Source organism: Condylostylus longicornis, unplaced genomic scaffold (genome assembly GCF_029603195.1).
Source record: "Condylostylus longicornis isolate FDR11 unplaced genomic scaffold, ASM2960319v2 ptg000048l, whole genome shotgun sequence".
Classification (NCBI taxonomy): domain Eukaryota; kingdom Metazoa; phylum Arthropoda; class Insecta; order Diptera; family Dolichopodidae; genus Condylostylus; species Condylostylus longicornis.
Genome location: NW_026578017.1, coordinates 1,942,785 through 1,955,183, shown reverse-complemented (window position 1 = coordinate 1,955,183; position 12,399 = coordinate 1,942,785).

The window sequence follows — 12,399 nt, the reverse complement described above, 5'->3', positions numbered from 1 at the left end:
GAAATAAAGGAAAAAAAAGGAACATTAAAGTCGAAACTAGTAACAATAAGTTTACGAATATTTCTTTTTTAAAAGCATTGTACTTACAACCAATACGTTTGAATGTCAATGTGAATTTTTACAGAAAGTTTACATTGACATTGCAAAGTTGCTCAGCATTTCTCTTCTTTTGATACTGACTAACAAAATTTTTGAACTGTATTCAATCAAATCACTTACAATCAAATTTGCTTTTTTTACAATCAAATTTGCTTTTTTCGTTGAAGTAAGAGAAATAAAAAATAAATAGTAAAATTCTATAAAATGCACCATCTGGTTGGAAAAATCTATGCATATTTGAAAAATGTACGTATATTTATGTATACCTCTAATGTGTTATAAATCAATACAATAACTAGGCAGTTCCAGTAAAAATTTTAATAAGAGAAAAATTAATTTTGGAAAGTTTACAAGGTGGAATTTTTTTTTGACATTAACTTACTTACCTTCATATCAGCAATTATTTGTTGAAAAAGACTGCCTAAAGCAGTACTATCTCGTTCCAAACTTAAATCCATATTTAAGGGTTTGATATATCGTTAATTCTGTATGTATATATCAATATATGATTATATTATTATATTTCCTTGCGTTATGTTATACGCATGCATATATATTTATTAAAAAATTAACTGTATATATAAGTGTAACCATGTATATTTATATTAAATGTTTAGCTTTATATAGGGATATATTTTTTTGTTTCTACGTAAATGTTTTGATATATATTGTATAATATTATATTTTGATATATGTGTATATGTATATCGAGATATGTTTACATATAAAATAGTGTAAAAAAAAAATTTCCTTATACATTTACTTATGCGTAATATGATAATTTTCTTTTTAGAAATTTCTAACCTCTTTATTTTCACATATATATATATATATTTATATACATATATATGTATATATATAAATATGTGTCTTGTATATTATTATTACACTTTTTTTCGATGAAGGATTTTACTTTATCTTTATAGTTTCAGTTTTATTCTTCTTTTTTTATTATCTTTATTATTGCTTTTCCGTTATATTGTAGATCATTTAGATATTACTTTTTAAATTACATAATTTATTAATATTATGGTTAAATATTATTGCATGTTACTGGTTAAGTGCTCTATGTATATCTGTACTTCACTTTCGAAGATTTCCTGCGATTTTTCTTCCCACTTTTCTTTTATTACTTAGTACAAGTAATTTCTATACAGAAAAGAAGCACTATGTTTTATTTTTTCCTTTAGTGATTGTGCTTTTAACTAGAAGATTTTCTATTTGTTTAATATTTTCACTTTATTTTTCACATCTGTATAGCAATATTGATAATTTGTATTTATGTAAGAAGTTTTATATATCATCAGATTAAGAATAATATAAAATTAACAAATATTTGTACATATGTACGTATGTATATAAAATGTAATTAAATCTTTACAACAAAATAATTCTATTATAATAAGATTTTGTTTTAGAAAAAATTCTATGCTTGCAAATGAAAAAGTTTTTCTGATATTTCTTGTTCAAGTTAAATAAAATCTTAAATTTAAAATTAATTTCAAAATTTTTAAAATTCAAATAATTCTTTAGAAATCTTAATACTTATTATACGTATGTTTGTATGAATACACACATAGTTTTACATATATTCAGAACATTTGTTTACTCATATATAAATTTGATTATGTTGAAACATAATGTAAAAATTTTGACACCTTTATTGTATATTTAGAAACATTTTTTCTTTATTCAGACTTTTTATATTTTTTTTTGAATATTTCAATATTTAAAATAATTTAATTTTTTAATATTAAATATTATTGTACATATATAGGTTATGAAGTGTTTACTTATCCAATTTAATGATGATTCAATTTATTTTCAAAATGATCTGAAAAGAAATAAAAAAACAAAAATAAAATTTAATAATTTTAAACAATTCGAATTTGTAAAATAAGTAAGTAAGAATAATGATATTAATTTTTAATAAAAGTGTATTTCTAACACCCAAAACATTTAGAACTAATTCTATGAATGCAAGAGATTTTTCATATGGGGAATCTGAAGGTAAAATCCGCAATATATTTTGTGTTGGTAAATCCTTTGGAGAAAGTTTTTTCACAAATTTCTTCCATAATATTCTTAACTAGGTTTGTATGTCGTATGGCATTTAATTAAGTCTAAGACTACAACAATCAATTACAGAAAAACACTTGTTCGTAGTGTCTAGAATTTTAAACACAAATCATTTCGTGAAATGTTTTTCTGGAGATCAACCTATCAATTAATATTAGTAAAATCAATTTGCAGTTCTTTAAGATAGATTTTCATAAAAAGCCAATCAGTGATTAAAAACTCTACAAAAGGTACACAAAATCTAAAGTTTTTCAGCATTTTATATGCATAAAAATCTGCAAAGTTCAAAGTTCAATGTAGTTTGTTATACTTACGTGTATAAAATGTGCAAATAATGAATATTTCGATCGTAGAAAAATTTGTACATGCTTAATTTAACGCATATATATATACATATATATATCTGCAAGATTGAAGTCAACGAAATACTCAAATTGATTTAAATACACCTATTAAACCAAAAAATAAATAAATAATTTAGTAATTATTAAATTAAAACACATGAATGCTTTAAATGCTTTAACAAAGACATATTTGGTAAGTTCTTAAATTAGGACGTTTCCACCACCTTGTGCAATATAGTCAGCGAAAAACTAGATAAATTATTCTCAACAAAAGAAAAAATTAAAATAAATTTTAAAATGCACAAACTAAATTTTCTTATATCATAATAGAGGTCATAAAAATGAAGTGTTAAAATAATTTCTTTGGCAAACCAAACTAAAGTGAGTATTTTTCAAAAATAATTATGATTACTCACATGAATGTGTTTAATACTTTTATAATTCATCGGGGTTTATACTCGCGTACAAAAATTAAATTATATTAAATTTTTTTAAAGCATCGGGTACGCTATCATATATAATTTTAAAAGTTTATTTTAATTAAAACTTATTTCACTTCGTATTATTGAATTTTATATTCTCAAATCTCTTTCTCTTTTCTTTATATACAACATTATTTTCTCTGATGTAATTTTGACTAAAATTTCTGATATGTACGAGTATACACATACTTCAACAATTTCATTTCATATTTTGATTATTTAAACTAGAAGTATGTCCCCCTAAAGACCAATATAAATTTTGAAAAAGAAAATATTTTCCTTCTAAAAAATTATGTTATATGATCGATAAATCCCCTCAATATTTTGTTCTATTTTTACAAACAAGAAAAATAATATATACAAATAGAATTTCTCTTATTAAAATCATTTTATTTTCTGTAGATTATTATAATAATAGATCTTCGTTCATTTGATCCATAAATTCGAAGAATTGTAATTTAATGTAATATGTGGGTTAAATATTATAGTAGTATGTATTAATAAAAGCAAATAGTAAATAAACAACTAGATATTATTTATTATTTTCAATATTGATATTAAAAAAAGGTGAACCAGCTATATACCAAAAATCAACAATTAATTATTTGTTTTTATAAACCCTTTCATTTAATAAAAACCCTTTCATTTGTTTGAAAGATAATAACGCATACTGCAATTATAAATTAAATGTCATATTTTTTTATTCTACAAGGTTTCATGGTGGACAATCAATCACTTTTTGAACCGATTTAGAAATCCATTATACTTATGGGTATCCTAGATTCCCGGTATTTTTTTCATAATTTAATTTTTTTAGTTGAAAACGAAAACGTCGTTTGATATTGCATCTTCTTAATCTATCACGGCAGCATTATAAATCTTTAACAATATTAAATGAAATCTCTAAAGTTATTTACGCACATGTGGTAAATAGAAAACTATAAAAATTTTGTTATTGACATTTTTATAAAATGTTCGCTGCTTATTACCGGGCTCTTCAATGTTACGAGTTATTTAATAAAAATTACGTCTCTGTTTAAAAACACTTTGGCTTTAAATTTCTCTTCCATTTGCAATTTTAAAAATTCAACAGTTTATTAACTATAAATTTGAATATAAGTACATACATAATATTTTTATTTAAACCCACCGTATTATTAGACTCTTCGATATTCTAAAAAGAAAAAAATTTGATACTAGATTTTAAACTGCATCTATCTAAAAGCTGCAATAATTTTCTACCTGCAGTGTTGGCGTTTCTATCTCGTGTACATTGTAGAAAGTGTTTGATATGCACACAATGTAAAACTTGAAACTTTGTAGGTAACAATATTTTAGCTTTAAAATCAAAGTATAAAATATCGCAATCTTCTATTGTAAAAAACAACGCGAAATTTAACGGTGTTTTATTGTTTCTTGATAAAAATTTTACAATGTTATGCATTCCTGAAAAAATTGCGGGTGCTTTTTGTAAAATGTTGTTATTCATTTATTTCAATTCAACTTTGCTATATTTACTATATTTCAATTCAAAATGGAGTCTAAAATGAAATGCCAAAACGAAAACCTTATTTGACAAAGTCTCTGCATAGTATCTGTAACCAAACCAATGGTACAAAAATAAATTTACTATTAATGTTTCGATATTTATATTAACCCAAAGATAAAAATTTCTTAATATGAATAAAATTATGTGAGTATGTAAGTATACACGAAAAATTCATTACTATTCCCACGGGTCATGAAATTTCATTTAAATGTTGCTTAATGAAAACAAATCTTCACTCTACAGTTTGACCATAACACATTTTATTTCCATTTCAAATTTTCCACATTTGAGAAAAGTGAATTTTAAAGTTTTTGAGCTCATATGTTTTTCTCGCTGGAGCATTGTTTTTTAACGTATTATGAGCGACAATTAAGCGTTACAGAAATGGTGTTTTTGTACAAAAAAGAAAGGTTTTCAGAGCTTATCTCTGTATAAATAACTTAGAAATCGCAGTTTTTGAGTTATATCATTGTTACAGCAAACGAATGACATGTTCTTTTTTAAAAAGAATAAATTTTCCGCGTTTTATTTTACGATTCATGGAAGACTTTTTTTTACGCAATGTAAGAAAAAATAACTAAATATAAAAATTACGATACGAGACAAAAATAAATACATAAATAATTTGTTATTTTTTGTTCTATTTTTACCGACCGTATTGTGTACATAATAGGTAGGTAAAGTGATGGCAACAAATTTTGCATATCGAGTTTTCGGTGAAAACGCACTTCTCCATGATAGGGAAGCGTAAATAAACTACTTTTAGCAACCTGTCGGTCCGTCGGTCTGCCGGTCTGTCTGTCTGTCGTTCTGTGTGTGCATGCGTGTATCTGAAGTTCGGCACCGATTTTGATGAAATTTTATATGTAAGTTTATTTCGACCATGGCACGGATTGATCAACTTTTACAATATATCAAACCTTGGGAATTGCACTTTTTAGCGGGCCTGTTTTACATTTTTGACAATTTTGAAAAAAATATTCAACCGATTTACTTGAAATTTCATATATATGTAAGTTTTGCTCTACCTTCCGCGAAACCTCCTAACTTTTGGAAGAAATCAGGTGTCAGCAACTGGACGTTTACTACAGGCCAAATATACATGCGTATATAAAGAGAAATAATCAACCGATTTCAAACAATGAACATATAAATTTTTTGGAAAGATCAGGGCTCGAAAACTGATCTGCGGGCCGATTTTACATTTTTCACCATATCTACGGAACGAATTGATGGAATTTCTTGATACTTGAGTTCTTGTTGTTATCTAAACCAACTGGCGAGCACTTCAGGGAATCGGATAGCACAAAGCGAAACTCTACTAAGAGCCAAATTTACATTTTTCTAGGTGTGTTAACTATGAGATTACTAACGTCCTAAAAATTGGAAAGACGTATTTGTAATATTCTGTAACACTTTCAACTAGATAACACACATTTCGGTCGGTTATGTGCTGACCACATCAGATTTTTTACGCTGTTCTTTTATTTCATTTTGAATGGTTTTTAGCACGCGGCTAAACAATTAAATTTGTGAGATTATATAATCTTACAAGAAAAATCTAAAATAAAAGCAGAAGAATATACAAAAATAAAAATGTTAAACAAAAGCGCAAAAACGTGAAATAAGGAAAATATCAAAACAAAAAGAAGACATGAAACATAAAAAAAATTGCTGGTAGCATATTGACCTGAAAAAGTTTCCTTGCTAGCATCTTTTTTTTATTTATTGGTAATTAATTTTTCATTGATGACTTTCTCGCTACACTGACGGTTCTGAAATGTTATAGCTTTAAATTATTTAAAATTTTTTAATTTAAAGTGTTGTGTTAAGCAAATTTTTTTCCATTGCTTAGGTGTATTAACAGAAGTGAAGGTGAAAATCCAGTATGAATATGAGTTTCCGTTACACATAAATTTTTTTTTTTTTTTTTTTCCTTCTTCACTCCTAGGGGGAGTATAGGGCTAGTGCATGATATCTATCATGCCCTAGTTTCTATAGTCATAGAGAGTTAGCTAGGTAGGTGACTAGCCTGCCGTAGTTTTATTTATATTAATTATTTGAGGTTATTAATATTTACTGTTTATTTTTCTTAGTTTTTTAGTATCGAATATTATGAATATTTGAAAATTACTTGTTTAATATTTATTAGTATTGCATATTAAGTTATATAATATTGAATATAATTTTTATAGTGACCTTGACCGGGGTTTGAACCCGAGACCCTTCGGTTAAAGGGCCGGTGCCATAACCACTGCACCAATGATCAGATGTTACACATAAATAAATAACTGAAATGTTTTGTTTATCTTAATAAGATAGTAATTTATTACTGAATCGACCGACACTCAAGAGTAGTTTTCAAAATTACTACTAATTTAAAAAATATACATTTTAATGTATAAGCAGGAATAAAAAAAACCCGCATTTATTAGTGTTGTATCAATCGACTGGCTACAAAATAGTATAAAAATATAAAATAAATGTGTAACAGAGTAAACTGGAAAACTTGGAAATGTACTTGTTAAGTTTGTATAAGTATGTATACTATCGACATTTATTTTATGTGTTTACTAAAAAAATTGAAAATAAAATTATATCTATTTGTAAAAATTACCTTATCTCAGAAACAATAACTTCGATTTCTTCATTTTATTATTATCGAACGAATTGTTTAGGCCAAGCATCAACTGTCATGGAAACAGTCAAAGAGTCAAAACAATCATAATTTCGACGCACAAAATGCAGGTTTCAGATTGCACAGCAATCAAAATCGTCACCATTCAATGAAAAATAAAAAGGTAATAATTGAGAGTGAGTAAAGGTTAGAGTTCATATACTCCTTTTCGAGATACAGTCTGGTGAAAAAAAGGTACCGGATTTTTCCATATAAATAAATGCTTATAACTTTCTAATCATGCAACACAAAGTAACCATCTTGAGCTTGTTTTACAAACGACTATGTAGCTATGTTCATATAATTGATTGCTCTTTTTGTCTTAAAATAAATTTGATATGAGCCAATAGTTTTCTAGATAAAACTAGTTAAAGTCAGAATTTTTGGTTTTTTTTAGACTTCAAATTTCTCGAAAATTTATGTTATTTTTTTTGCTTTTTTTTTTACGAAGCACTACAATGAGACTTAAAAACTCGCAAATATAACATTTTCTTCTCATAGTTTTGCCAGTAAACGTGTTACATGTGCTTAAAAAACATGCAAAAAATGGAGCTCATATATTACTAAAAATTCCATAATTTTTTACCGATTTAAAAAAATTAATATGCAATAAAAAATGGTATAACCCTTAAAATGGTATAACCTCTCTTTTACTGAGAGATTATACCATGTTACAGGTTCACGATGTATAATGTTGAATTATAACAACAACATAAGTGAGATATGTTTCAAAAAAAAAAAATATTGTATTAAATAGGTAAACATTTTTTTTACTTATACTCTTGCCTTTTACATGTAAATCAAAAAGAAAATAAAACAAAGGATTGCTAATTTATTAAGCTTCTCATTTGAAAAGAATAAGAGAAGCTTAAAAATGACGTAAGATCACACCTTCTTACTGTCACGGCAAGGTTCTAATTGAATATAAAATCCGCTCGCGGTTGTTTCGTCATTTTTTTAATTTTATTACTATAACAACTTTGTTCTTAGTTTTTGCTTTTATTTTTTGTAGTTTTTCATATACATAGCTACATACTTAAATTATCAAATATAAATTTGTGGCTTTTATTTGCGAAACTTACAGCAGAAAAGTAATAATTACTTTTTTGCGATTTTCAAGGCCTTTTTTTCATCCTTTGAATTTATAAAATATATATTATGTATTTGTACAGAAAAATTTTCTAGTTTTAAAATTTTAACAATACTGTTCAAGTTATTTTAATTAATTGGATAAATTTTTCGTTTTATGAACACAGTTGGTGTTTCGTGTAATATTTATAAAAACAGATAAATTCTGTATCAAAGTTACTTTTGCAAATATCAAATAAGTTTCTTAAAATTTACAAATTGAAGTGTTTATTATACAATTAAAGCACATTAAAGTCTCTTAAGCAAATGAAAGTGTTTAAAATAAAAATATACATATATATATATATTATATATATTTATATATTTATATTATTTCATAATAATAAGGAATGATATTTAAATAACTCTTCACTATCATAAAATTTTTAGTATTGTATGCGCTCAGCAGGAGTTAAGAATTAGAAGAAATATTGACAGAATAAGGCAATTACATTGGAAGTAATTGACAAAATGATGGAGCTCATAAAAATTTAAGAACTGTAGAATTTATTGGCTAACACAAAAGTTGATAATCAAAGAAGTAGAGTAGGAAGAAAAATTCGATTCAACGGTTGATTTCAACGGTAATTTTCTCGTAATAATCTTTACCTCTATAATCTTTCACGATGGAAGTAGTAAAATGGTTCCCTTAAAATTTAAAAAGAAAAATTAATTTCCTTAAAAAATCCTTTCACCCATAAATTTTTGAATTTTTATTTTAAAAGATTTGAAGGATTTGTAGGAAGCTGCACAATTAAACAGTCAGAATGAAGCTAATATGAATGTTTTTTTTTTCAAATTTGATAAAAATCTACAAAAAAAGTGATTAGACTTAACGTAGTGCAACCATTTGGTAAATAAACAAATAACATAGTTAATTCAACTTTAACAAAGCATACCTTATATAGATCTTAATTTTAAAATTTTCATAAAAAAAAACTATCAAATTCGAACAATAAACAATGCAATGTTAACTGCCAATATTGCTTCCAGACATTGACAAATAAATTATATACATGCAAACATATACGTATGTTTATAACACTAATTATTAACAATGATACGAGTAATAAAATGCAAAAGCGAAAGAGAAAAACCAAATAACAGTTTAAACATAATAAATTTACATATGTATGTGCATCCGGAGCAAATTTAAATTTTTTATTTTTCAAAAAAAATTTCTTTTAATTTACTTTTACTGTAATAAGCCTATTTTATACTTTTTTTTATTCTTATTGTAATAAAATTGAACTAAGTGTATGACTGGCTTGCCATAAGGAAGCTAACATTTGTTGTAATATTAAAGAAAAAGAAGAAACAAATCGAAAATAACAACAAAAAAATCTATGTGTTTATGTACATATATACAACCGGAAATAGATTTTTTTATTAAAATTTCTTTTTCTCAATATTCCCACAATATGTGCTTGCCGGCAGTTCTAAATATATATCAGCGACATGTACGACACAAACACAACCATAGCATATGCCTACCATCATAGATAATAAGTATTTTGTACATTCAACTAAAAACAATGTTAAATATTAATTTTCCTATTTATATTTTATAAATATTTGTATTTTATACCATGCATGTACCATGTATTTCATAAAAATATAGAACATGCAGTTAATGTGTCTACCATAAAAATGAGTTAGGAAAATGTAGTTAATCAAGCCCATGGTTTGCAAAATGGTACATTTCCTTTAACAAATTAAGTTTTGAGCTTGTTTATATTACATTACTTGCTTGTCTTATATTACATTAAGATTAAATTTTCAATATAGAAGCCCAATAGAGCTTGACCTTTTGGAAACTTTGGGTAATCGAATTAAAAAAATACTGATTTTAATTTGAGCACAGTAGTGTGCCAAAAATTTACATTTTCACGACTCTGCAGCGCTATAGTAATTGAAGGGAACCGGGGATACGAAAAAAATATATTCAAGAATAGTAATCCCTGCAAACTTCATAGTTAACAATGTAAAAGGTTTGTGAAAAGTAAGATCAATAGGTACATTTTCTTCAAAATTTTTTTTAAATGCGCCAAAAATAACTCAAAATTTGTTATGCACATACATAGGTACTTAAAATTAACAATTAAAGATAGAATGAATTAAATAACTGACACGCGGCATTAAATAAGAAGTTGCGATTACGAAGAAGATTTTTGTGTAACTTCAAAGTTTTAAGAAAACTTTGAAGTTACACAAAAATCTAGCAAGAAAACAAATAAAGTTAAACCAATGGTTTGTAATATGTTATAGCACTTTTCCCTCCAACAAAAGAAAACACTGCTTTTAAAAATCTGCCACATTATTAAAACTGCTCCCATTGATACACGCATATATTTGAAAATTTGCATTCCTTTAGGATGATCAATGTATTCAGTGTTTAAAATAAACCAAAAAAAGATTGAAAAAGGCGTTAACGCAATGCTCAAATTTAAGGGTTAATTGTATGAGTTAACGAAGATATTTATACTTTTTAATGTCATGGCATTTGCCTTCAGTTTTCTGTATTTATAGAAACTTGGAAAAGCTTACATTTTCGGAAATATAAGGTGCCAAAAATATGAATTTTACAAATTTCAAAAGACAATAACTTGAGAGGATTTGAAGGTGGAACAAAATTTTCTTCTAACGAAATGAACTATTTATTAGTTTAAAAGATGCGGTCTAAAAAAAAACGAAATCAAAAATTTGGAAAACATGGATTTTAGATAACGCTAAAATTTAACAGACAGTAAAAGAAGCAAGCAACTATATTCCTGTGTTTGCAAAATTTGAAAAATGCTTACGGTTCCGCTGCAATAAATAGTTTAAAAATCACGTTTTTATGTTTTTAGGCCGGTATGACTTTTAGAAAGGGAGAAAGGTAAAAAGTTTCTGGTAAAGATCTATGTACATATAAAATTTCAGCTTTCTATCTTCAAAGGTTTAGCAGTTTTCTAAATATGTCCACGGACGGACGGGGACGTACAGAGTGGAACTAATAAGCATATTTTTTCAAAATTTTTTTGGAAAGTGCTTAAAACGAAATTGCAAAGTAATTTTTCACACTTTTAGAAGGTAAGAAGACGAAGTTAAAAAAAAGACAAAAATTAAAGAAAGATAAGAGCGGAACACATGGGAATGAAATATTTTGATTCTCATATTCAATTTTAACGCTAAAAATATAACAATACGAAACAAACATACAAAATAGAGGGAGAGAAATTATCGACATTATCAACAACAACACCAACCAGTCAAACAAACATAAAAACTGTTTCGTGTAAGAAAAATTGTAAAAATTTGAAATTCGATCGTGCGAAAATTAAACTGCAGCAGCTGATAAATTTTTTTGTTTTAGTTTTATAATGTTTTTTTTGTACTTTTTTACAAGTAAAAGAGAAAATATTTTATGGTTTTTTTAATACGGCACTATAAAATTTTTGTTTTTATATCATTGATAAGGTCACGTTCCAGTTTTGATATTTTTATTTTCGTTTTCCTACTCTTTTGTTGTTCTTATTATAAATATTGTAAATTTTACTTTATTTCAAAATTAATGATGCAAATCTTTCCTCTTTGATTATGTTATAAAAAAAAAACAAGTATAAAATAAATTTTTTCTGTTGGTTCATCAAATCTATTCGAAACTTTTATAGGTATAGTGCGAAAATTTAAATAAAGTTTTATAAATACACACTTATAAATACTTACATATATGTACATATGTATGCGCCACAGTATAAATTAAATTCTGTCAAAAAATTCCTGCACATTTATGTGCAAATTGAATTTATAATATTTAAATGAATGTGTATTTGTAAGGTAAATTAATTCTCAACGTAAACAAGCGAAGTTCGTAATAAATTAGGTTTGCCGACCTCAAGAAAATACATTAAGATAAAAAAAGTACAGCACAATGTCCGATATATGTATAAACTTAAGTACGAAATGGAAAAAAGCTGTTTTAAATCTTTGACTTTGATAATATAACTGATTCTTATTTATTTATGTATTGCCAAAACGATAAAATTTTTTATCCAAGAC